General features: G+C 38.0%; 1 pseudogene; it reads right to left on the bottom strand.

Annotated features, from left to right (window-relative positions):
• Window positions 1-7,213: 7,213 nt before the first annotated feature.
• On the bottom strand, window positions 7,214-11,389 carry LOC141375084 (serine/threonine-protein kinase pim-3-like; annotated as a pseudogene).
• Window positions 11,390-11,469: the final 80 nt, after the last annotated feature.

The following is an 11,469-nucleotide window of genomic DNA, read 5'->3' as shown; positions in this document are numbered from 1 at the left end:
GCAACAAAGTGAACATTATTTACAAATGTATCATCTGTAATATCTCTGTGACTGACTTTTTCTTCATGAATATGTTGTGAATTTAAAGACGAGACAAACCAGGAGGATTTTTCAGGTATCTTCAGAGCAGAATCCTTTAATAAGAACTCGCCGTTGCTGTGATTCATCAAGAAAATCTCTCAACTACTGCAGCTGACACTCAGTTAAATACACAAGTTAGTGGGCAGTGCTTATTAGTAGAAACAGAAACTGCCATTACAGGTTTAGTACAAAAGTCTTTTTTCGGCTTTTGTCAGACAAAAGACACAGCCGTGTCTGGAATAGAGGATGACATGGGAGGGAATTTTCACTTCTGTCCCGTTCCCACTCTCACAGAAAGAAATCTTTTCCCGTCCCACTCCCAGACCAAAGTTTAAAAAATGATCCTGTCCCATCCCGCTCCTATTTAAAATGACTCCCGCTCCTGTACCGCTCCATATATATTTTTTCTTCATTTAGACTTTAGGTAATACATATAATTTGATTTGATCTGCTCCCCATCCCGTTTTAGACCAGCTGCTGAGCCCCTGTTTCTAGATTTTCTGGAGATCAGTTACAGTGAATGAAAGAGTAGTTCACACCATGTCTACAATAGTTTAATGAGCCCAAACAGCACATAAAGCTGCATTTAACTCATTTATTGAAAACTGTTTAATTAAGAAGAGCTTCTACTATTACAGGCAGCAGCTCTTTCACTAATTTTGTTGGAATTGAGTCCAACATGCATTTAGCTGGTTTAGAACCATTTATCATTTTATCTAGCTCGTCCTTCCTGTTCTGTGATTTTGAAGCACTGTAAATTATCTAGATTCAGTGGAATGTTGAGAAGTATAAGGCGGTGCAGAAAGTTTAGCGTCTGCTATTTTCTGTCTGAAGGCTTTTATTTCATCACTAAAAAAATCATCACTACTAATTTGCGGTGGGACATTTTGTTCCAAAGATGACTGATTATTTGTTAATTTAGCAATGGTGTTAAATAAAAATCTAAGACTGTTATGATTATTTTCTATCGGTTTGTGGAGGTGCTCAGGCCTGGCAGATTTTAGAGCTCTCCTATAGCTGTGGGAAGCACTGAATCTTATAGTTACGACATTTTCATTTTGTTAAAAATAATGTTTCTCATAAAAAGGTGGGGGATGGGATTAAAACTGACAATACATTCTTAAAACCAGAGGAGTGTAATAATTGAGTGTTTAAAATGGCTTTTCTTGACTGTGAACACTCTTATTTGTCAGTCACTGATCATTATGCTCTACGTGCTTAACTGTGTTTTTTCTACTGTGCAGGTTCAGAGATGTGGCAGCCATGTGGACGGACCCTTCAACCATGACCACCTCCTGAAGTCACATTATGCTCTATTTATCGAAGATGTTCTGCTCTCTCTTTGAACTATTTGGGCCTCATCAATTCTCTTGATCTGGGATATAGTCTGAAGATTGTTTCTCAGGATTACTGAATCGCATTTACTGTAATTCACCCATGGAAAATCAATCATTCCATCAAAAAACAAACAAATCTCTGTGCATATACTGTATTTACTATTGTCTGCATTGAAATTATTCTAATAAGCATTATTTAGGCAGTTTTGGAATCGTGTCTGTGTTCAAGAATATGATGCATCGTCTTCTTAATTAAATCTAGTTTAGAGTATTAGCACAGAAACTTAGCATGCTGAATGTCTAGCGGTTATTACTCTTATTTATTTCAAACTAATTGTTTTATTCATATTATACAGTATATTCAAATGTATTTAAGTTATCATACATGTAATGTGAGCAATAAATTGTATGAAAATATGCTTCATTTAAAATTTGTAAGTGGCGAAACGGGCAGTCATAAATGTTGTGATTTTGAGAAAATAAAATCTAATTTTAATTACGCTGTAAAAAGCAATTAGTTGACTATAAAAAGGTAAGTTAAGTCAACTTAATAGGTCCTCATATTTTTAAGGGAAGTCAATTGGTCACTTTTAAGGCAGCGGTTTTGATCCCTTCATTAAAGTAACTAATCGCTTTTTATAGGAAACAAAATGATGTTATACATTTGAAGGTGACATTTATTCTTGATTTACTCTTAGTAACACAGTTTGTTTCATTCAGCGCATGATATTCTTTGGTCTGAAAATAGTTGTTGATTACAAACCAGATGATAGTCAGTGTTTAATGATTTATTTCAACCTTCAGAAGGGCCTGATTGTTTAATCTTTGACATTTTTACTTGGCTCGACTTCATTAATGTTGACTGTGCTTCAAGTAATTGTAATAGTTCATAAAGCAATGTACTTTGTTTACATCTTTGTTTATTACTGTGATGTGCTGCATTGACTTGGATCTGAAAGTGTGACGGTGTCACATTCGTCCAGACATACTTAAGATTCATTTAATCATGTAAGAACTGACCCTTTTGGGCAACGCAACTGTGATTAAAGTAAAGCAGCAAGTAACAGAAGCTGATTTGAATGTAATGTTGTGACTTTTTAACAGGTCATTTGCTGTTAAATTTGTAATAAATAATAAATATATTCAAGTTTTTTTCCAATCTTGGTTTTAATAGATAGTGACTACATTGTGAGTTCTATTGTATCTCTGCTGTATTTGCTCAATGTTACAGTTCTCTGTTCAGAATGTTTATTATTTATATCACAGAAATGGGATTCATTCAAACGTAATGTATTATGTATGGATTTCAGTGTTGACTGCTGTAAGATTTTATGTGATTAATAATATGACATAAAATCTCATTTTTCATTGCGATCTCATTTTCACGTCATTGCAAGGATACTTATGAAGGTAAAAATGAATATGTATTTGCTTCTGTCATTTCTATTTCTAAAGACAGTTAATTGTGCTCCAGTGACTTATAATTGTATAATCATGCCCATATTCTGAGTCTGAAATAGTGTTATTCTGAATGTCTTAATCAGATCAGATGATGAATCACAGTCTTTATCCAGTATAACATCATATAACAGCTTATGTCACCATATACAAAATAGATCATGCGTTTTGCAAAGATAATCATTTATTTTAGGTCTGTAAGAATTGAAATATTACAAATATTTTTGATGTCTTTGACAATTCAAAACATGAGCTGAAAACAGGGCCAATGGACTCCACAACCCACCAGGGGGGAATGCGGGAAAAACCAGCATTTGCATCTGAGTATGCTGAAACTCAGCTTCATCCCCCCAACTCACGCATATGGTCATTTCAATGTTTGAATGTTCTAGATTAACCAAACTGACTTTAACTATCATGTTTGATATCATTTGAAATGTCTCAGTGCGATTGGTACAATGGTCTCGTTCTCTCAGAAATAGACATAATCAAAACAATAAATATATAACTTCAGGCATCTTTTGAACCACTGTGAAGGGTGTGACTTTTCCCTAAGTGTGAATGCCTTTTGTTATTCACACCCCCTTCCTTGAGGGAATTCTTGGATTATTTAAGGTAAGGTCTGAGAAAGATTCAGCGCGATTCTGCCTAACCAGATCAGCCCATAACATGGTTTGATCCATGTTATGTATATTTTTGAAGTCAGGAATGCATCTTTTTCATCTTGGATTTGTCTTTGATAATTTGATGTTTTGTATTGATCGTTTATGAATTGACTGATTGAATTTGGCATAATACATTTACCTGACTAATAAATTATGTTTTGAATTATTCAAACCTCGTGTTATTATCACTGATAAATGTTGTTGTCCATAGCACTACAAGCCACTGTACAGGTTAGTAACGGACTAAAACATGTTAGACGGAGCAGCGTGGCACGCTATACAATGTTGTTAGAGATCCGACTAATAAATTGGCATTTATTCAAGTATACTTGGACTGTAAAAGGCCAACTATTTAGAACAACAAAATATTGTTGAAACTACTTTAAATGTGGATATTTAGGCCTTCATCTACAAACGTATAATCCTGCGCGATTATTATTAAAATACTTTGTCTTGATTAAGTAGATAACAGATCTATGGGGACCACATAAAAATCTCCTAAATTGAGTAAGTAGGGTTCTGCCTTTTTAGGAGAGTGGTTAATCGCCTCTGTTTAATGACCAAGACTGACAAGCTTGTATTAAGAGATTGTATACCTGGCCGGTGCAAGACTCGAGATGCTATAGGAATCTGAATAAATGAGAATAAGGTATAATAACAAATCAAAAGAATATTCAATCATAATCTAAATTAATGTGAACGGAAACAAAATAACCTTCTCAATGTTTTATAATTGGAGTCAGATAAAACGAGGATAAACATATTAATATTCTAAACCACCTCACACTAAAATTGGAGTCAGATATGAGTTAAGTTTAATATAGATCAACATTGTGCACTGGAAAGGCCGAACATGCAGTGAACCTTCATCCACCATTGGATAGCGTCATTGGACCAACTGGCTGGACCCTACAGGTCTAAGAAAACAAGAACTGACTACAATCTTTAAGTTATGATTGCTGCTGAATGACGCATTGTATGACTTAATTTCATGATTTTTCTTTTAATAAAGTCTCTTGGTCTCACGTAGGTTTTGTTTGTTTTCTGCGCCAGTGATTTATACTTGAATATGTATGGAATTGTATTTTTACTTATTAGATGATTTAGCTGATCTCTTATTTACTCAGCATCACTGCAGCATCACAGAATGACTCTTTGACTCACACTGTAAACACTAATAAGTTGAGACTACTCAAATCTATAACTCTACAATTCAATTAATTAAGTTGACCAAATGTGGTCTCTTCATTAAATTAAATTTTTAAGCACAGATAACTTAAAATACAAGGGCTAACTGGCCCAGCCGTGAATCGAACCAGCGACCTTCTTACTGCGAGTCGACAATGCTAACCACTCAGTCACTGTGTTGCCCCAGCGTGTATATCAATTAAGAAAAATGTATATCAGCATTTAAATATCTACTAATTTAACTTTTCTCTTTCGTCAGATGGGTTCAGGTAGTGCCTCTGTCCTGCTGCGCTTCAGGAGAATTCAGCATCACAAGCAAAATGACCACCTTGAGTCAAATAACATATATTGACCAATCAGTGCGGTTGTCAAGGCAGAATCTCAAGCACAACCAATCACTTTAAACAGAGACATGGTGAATCATTTAAAGAAATTAAAATGTTAAGTTCAGAGAACTTACAATATGAATTAAAGTTTTTTGCTGCCTGATGAGTAAGTTAAACACACATTTGATGCCAAAACTTGGTATTTTTATTAATATCAAGTTATATTGACTTAATATCTTTAGTAATGACCACAGCAGGGTTTAAAGTGGATTAAACCAATAGGCGAAGTAAGCAGCTGAAGTTAGGGCCCCAAGGAAGTCTGGAGGCAACAATAAATACTAATAACAGTTTCTATAAATTATATATAATCTCATTTCCTGTCGTATTTTGTAGGATAAGGCTCTAACAAATACAAATTTACTTTAATCAGTACATGTGTGCAATTGTGTCCCCCCCACCCCCAATCATGGATCAGTCCAGCAGTCAAATCAGATAAAAATTTAGTTTCAGAAAACAAATAGTTTGTTCATTAATTTTAGTTGTGAACTCATTTTAAGCAAACAAATCTTTTAAAATGTAGAGATTGTGTTCAGGTAAAAATAACGAAAGGAAGACAGAGTGATATAAGATAAAGACAGCTAAATAAATAAGCAAATATGAAAAGTGCTTATTACTGAAGGACTTCCGGGTCTCATGACTCGAATTGCTTAGGGCCCCCAAATCACTGAATCCGGCCCTGCTCATAACAAACAATCATCATGATCACGGTACAAAGTGTAGAGTAAACAATGTTATTAACACTATGAGCTGTATTTGTTAAAATAAATGTTAAATTATTGTGTGTTTTATTAGACAAACTGTTGAGATGATGAAAAACACGCTGTCTTATACGTTTTAGTTAAATTGTGATTCTCTGTGCTGAACATTGCCCCCTTGTGTTGTCTATGATCACTTACTGAGGAGATACGTGACCCTGCACCACAAAAGCACTTTTTTTACTTCTTTTAGATTGAGCACATGCTTTTTAAAATGATTGAGCTGTTGAAACTATGACCTACACATGAAAATAAACAAAATGTACATTTTAAATTATTTTCAAAATTATAATTGTATTCTAACCTGAAACTGAAGATCGTCCTAAAAAGAGATTTATTGCGCTAAATTGTGATAATTTGCAATTTGATGTGCACAAAAGAAGAAAAACACAGTAGTGTTTACTTTAAATTCTTTTAAGAAGTTTAGTATTTGTATTTTTTCTAACTTTGAATTGAAGATTATATCAAAAAACTATTCAGCACGCTTCAATGTCGAAATTTTGTAGTTCAATGTCCACAAAAACAATATTGTTCATTTCAAATTCTCATAGAAACTTTTCTTTTTTACTTAAATTGAAGATCACTCAAAATAAAAAACATTTGTTAAATATCAGCATGCGTGTATGGACATTTATTGAGTTTATTATCGACAGATCTGTGTTTAAGTAAAACAATTCGGCTAGTTTAGATTTTTATGTTTTAAATTCAGACATCAAATATTGCAAATAAAGGTTTGGTCTAGTTAGTTCAGCACACTACAGACAGCATGATCATATCTAACTTAACAGTCTCCTAATTCCTCCAGTGTCTGTGTTCATTCATTCATTTTCCTTCAGCTTAGTCCCTTTATTTATCAGGGGTCGCCACAGGGGAATGAACCGCCAAAATATCCAGCATATGTTTTACACAGCAGATGCCCTTCCAGCTTCAACCCAGTACTGAGAAACATCCACACACTCTCACATGCACAAACACACTGGCCAATTTAGTTTATTCAATTCACATAAACCACATGTCATTGAACTGTGGGGGAAACCCATGCCAACACATGGAGAACATTCAAACTCCACACAGAAATGCCAACTGGCCCTGCTGGTACTCGAACCAGCGACCTTCTTGCTGTGAGGTTACAGTGCTAACCACTGAGTCACTGTGCTGCCCTTGGTTTGAACATTTACATTTTAGTGAAACCAGTAAAGACAAAAAAAAACTGCTGTAATTGCGAATAAAATAACTTTATTGTTTATGATTTATTTAACACCTTCCCCTGTTTTTCTCTAAGTGGTCTAGAAACTGTACATTTGTCTACTGTAGACTAGCTTGTGTGTGTGTGTGTGTGTGTGTGTGTGTGTCTTCAGCTCGTACAGCTTCACACAGAGCCTCACAGATGCAGCAGAGGAAGCTCAGGATCAGGATCTGTTCTCCTCAGTTCCTCTGCCCCTCCTGCTCTCCTTCTACAAATCATTGACAGCGTTTATCTACACTGAACCTGACAATGCAACCCAAGCCATGACTGCTGGATTCAGATAAGTGTAATGTCACTGGCCACCTGTGCAGTGCAACCAGGGATGGCTCTCAATGTCAGCTAAACTGGGTCGATCAGCCGGTGCTGCACTGAGACACCAGCGAATCAGCTGACGGCACTCTGTTACACACAACACCGTCTTCAGAACCACACAACAACAGACTTCAGCTCGCTCACCAGGCTATCTCTGAATGTGTCTGAATCTCTTACCTGTTGACAAGCTCCTAGGGAAGGTCAGTCTGCTTCTGGACGTGACCCTCTGTGCGCCTCTGAATGGGAAACGGTCACACAGGATGTTGTAGAGCGTCACTCCTACTGACCAGACTGTGGCTGGAGTCGCATGGTAGCGATGTCTACGAAACCACTCAGGAGGAGCGTATGCAGGAGTGCCTATGAGACATAAGAAGACCACAAACATCTGCTCAACATGCTCCAGTACAGACAAATTCCCTTTAGTGGATCAGCAGAAGTTCACAAACATCAACAGAACGTTTCCTTCTGTAACTCAAACTCACCTGCAAAGTATTTGTAGGCCGATCGCTTCAGCAGATCTCCACAGCCGAAGTCCAGCAGCTTGATGTCCTGGGACTCTGTGGAGATCAGCAGGTTTTCTGGTTTGACGTCCCGGTGCAGGACGCCGCGGCTCTCGCAGTGTTTTAGGGCCGCAATCAGCTGCACCAGCACTTTCTTGGCCAGACGCTCATCCAGACAGCCGTTCTCCTCACAGAAGCTCTAGAGATCTTGGCAAGGATCCGGTCGCTCCAGGATCAGGATGTAGCGTCTGGGACGGTCAAACCAGTCCAGCAGCTGCAGGACACTGGGGCAGGCAGGAGCTGACGTGACACGGGTCATCAATGCCACCTCCAGCGGCAGCCGACCCTGACCATCCTGCAGGACAAACCCTCCATTATATCCAGAACTCAATCAAACACAGCAAACACAACAGATTCACATCAAAACATACAACTTTCAGTCGCTCAGGGGTCCGGTCCTTTGACACATACTTGATGGCCACCTGCAGACAGAAAAAGCAGAGTAAATCACACCTGCCTGATTGTGACACATGACATTTACTGACGGCAACATTTCTAAAGCATGTCTGAACAAAGGAGGGAAGAAAATCTCTTACTGGCAGTAGGCTTGGGCGGTATCCAAATTTTGATACCGTCAAACCGCCTCCATATTTTACCCCGGTATCCGGTATTACCGGCGTAATAAAAAAAAAAATTAGCGTCACCAAACTGTTGGCTTAAGCCTAAACCATTCAGAAACTGAATACCTTCTATGCGACCTTAGGCTCGCGGTCAGGGAGAGAGAGAGAGAGAGAGAGAGAGAGAGAGAGAGAGAGAGAGATAGAGAGAGAGAGAGAGAGAGAGAGAGAGAGAGAGAGAGAAAAGCGACGCACAGCACCTCTCTCTCTCTCCCTTTTACACATATATATATACACACACACACACACACACACACATCTCTCCCGCGATTTATTCAGAAATTTACTCCCACACCGTAAGAAATCTGGCCGGCTCCCGCGGAACAGCAGTTATACCCGATAGGTCCCGAGTCCGACAGGTACATTTTGATTGACAGCTTTATACAGCCCAAACCCGTTCACAGCCTACATTAAAATGTGCTCATGCACACAGCTCTAATGCATTTTTTTCAAGAATGAGTCATTTATATGTTTTAACATCATTTATTCGTAACAAGCGTAGACTATAGGCCACTTGAAAGTTGGAACAAAGAAATAAAATAAGTCCTACAGCTGTAACATCGTAACATCTCAGCACTCTATAGGTCTAGGTACATGCACTTAGCCTTTAAATTAGCCTACACACCAATGAAAAGTAATCTTGCTTAACAAATCAAATTAAAATAAACTCTAAATGATGACGGGTATTTTGGCAATAACGAAATTAAGATAAAGGCTCTGCAAGATGTGTTTCTCCACTTCTCTTCACAATCTGGCATTAAGGCGGCGGTGAAGCTGAATATTAAAAGAATAATGCCACCATTAGTCTGTATACTCTGTCTACATTATGATTATATGGTTTAATTAATATTTATTTATAATTTAAAAACCCTTTACTCACTAAGATTAGGCTACGTGTGTTTGTGGAGGAACATTATTAAATCCACTGGCTTTAGCGCAGTCTCTCACTCATGGTGCGTCCAGCAGCTGAACACCCTTTCCTGCTGCTACAGGTCGAGATGCAGAGTTCTGATCCGGCTGATTTTGCAAGTTTTTTGGTAGGATTGTTTGTTCATCTTCTACCAGTCAGGAACATGCATTTAATTTTTCATGACAGCAGTTTCACTTTAGCGAATGGCCTCTTATTTTTACCTGTCAGCTTGCGGTTTAGGGCTCTACCGTAATACGCAGTGTATGAGCGACCGCGAAATACCTGCGGCTGGAATAACCGCTCCTTCTGAGCTAGTGACTGACTTGACCGCCGTCAAAATTCTCTTTTTTTTACTACTTCGTCATCATTTGTTTCACCTTTGCAGGGATGGATTTTAATGCAGGGATTTGGATTTTTTCGGGTCTCGCCGGGTTCGGGCAAAGATCTTTAGCTCTAATGCAGACCTCTCGTTCATATTAACCACGTCTCCCTTCTGTTCAGTCGAAACTACCAAACTGCAGGACACTTTGAAGCGCGACAGTCATTGGACTCGACTCGTCACGTCACCTCTCCCCCTCCCTCTCCCCCTTCTCTCCCTCCCTCTCCCCCTTCTCTCCCTCCCTCTCCCCCTTCCTTTCCCTCTCTCCTCCACACTGTCCCGTGATGACAACCACACATACGTTTTTGTAGGCATTAAATAAAGGATATTTAATATTTTATGACGGTATAACGGTATTGAAACTGACACCGTTGCTATTTTTAGATCCCGCGGTATACCATAATACCGTAATACCGCCCAAGCCTAACTGGCAGTCCATCAGACCTGCGCATCCCAGCAAACACAGAGCCGAATCCACCTCGTCCCAGCAACGGGCCCTTCTGGTACAAGTCTGCAACACAGAAGAGCACAAGAAATGAAGAGAGAAAGAGAAAACATGCTGCGGTCTCTTCAATGACAAATCATTTCCTAACTGAGCCATAAGATCTAGAAGATGAGCTGTGCTGACCTCTGCGAGAGCGTTTGGCTGGTCTGCTGGACGAGGTGGACAGTGTTTGCTGGTTGCTGCTCTGCCTTTTCCTCTTGCTGTTCCTCTGGTCTGTGGATGCAGAATCAGCCAAATGTGAAGGCACAGGAGCCAAAAAAACCAGGAAGCTCAGTGGTGCCGTCCCGTGTATCTTCTGTATATCAAAACATTTTTAATAAATCTTTTTTGTTAACTTCTGTAATCCTTTTCATATTAGTCAAACATCATACAGCATCATACAGTGATATACAATGACAAACAAATGAAAGATTAAAAACACTCACCTCCTCTTTCTTCACCCATGTGGGACATGGACAATCTCCTCCAACCTGCAATAAAACAGACAAAAACAGACAAATATGAAAATAAATGTAAAACAAAGTAAAGAAGAAGAAGAAGGAGAAGAAGAAGAAGAAGAAGAAGGAATGAAAAAACAGCAACAAAATTGTATTTAAAAAAATAATCAGAAAAATTACGAAAAAAAGATGATTAGAGAAATTGTGCTCTTTAAAATAAGTCTTTTTCTCTCAGAAATCCTCCAACAGCTTCAGAAATCTCAGGAATCGCACAGAAATGCTCTGCAAAGTCGCCTCGTCTCTCAACCAACAAATTGCGATGGGTTTGATTGTTTTTATATGCAGTCAGAATTCATATCATAACACGCGTTGCTATTGCAACTAAAATTGTAAAATACAAATAGCCAAAAAGGGGTATAAATCCGATTAGTTCTAATTAAAAGCTCTTGTTATTAAATTAAAACTGTATAAAAATTTAATTTCCGGGGTAATTTTCAATTGGCCAATCAGCTTTCATCAATACTGCGTCATCACCATACACTGAATACACCATACACTTAGCTATCGAAATTAAATGAAATGAAATACTAAAAGCCTTATTTAATTTAATATTATTGTTGTTTATTATACAAT

This window comes from Danio rerio, chromosome 6, assembly GCF_049306965.1.
Source record: "Danio rerio strain Tuebingen ecotype United States chromosome 6, GRCz12tu, whole genome shotgun sequence".
Lineage (NCBI taxonomy): Eukaryota > Metazoa > Chordata > Actinopteri > Cypriniformes > Danionidae > Danio > Danio rerio.
This window is presented reverse-complemented; position numbering and strand designations above follow the sequence as displayed.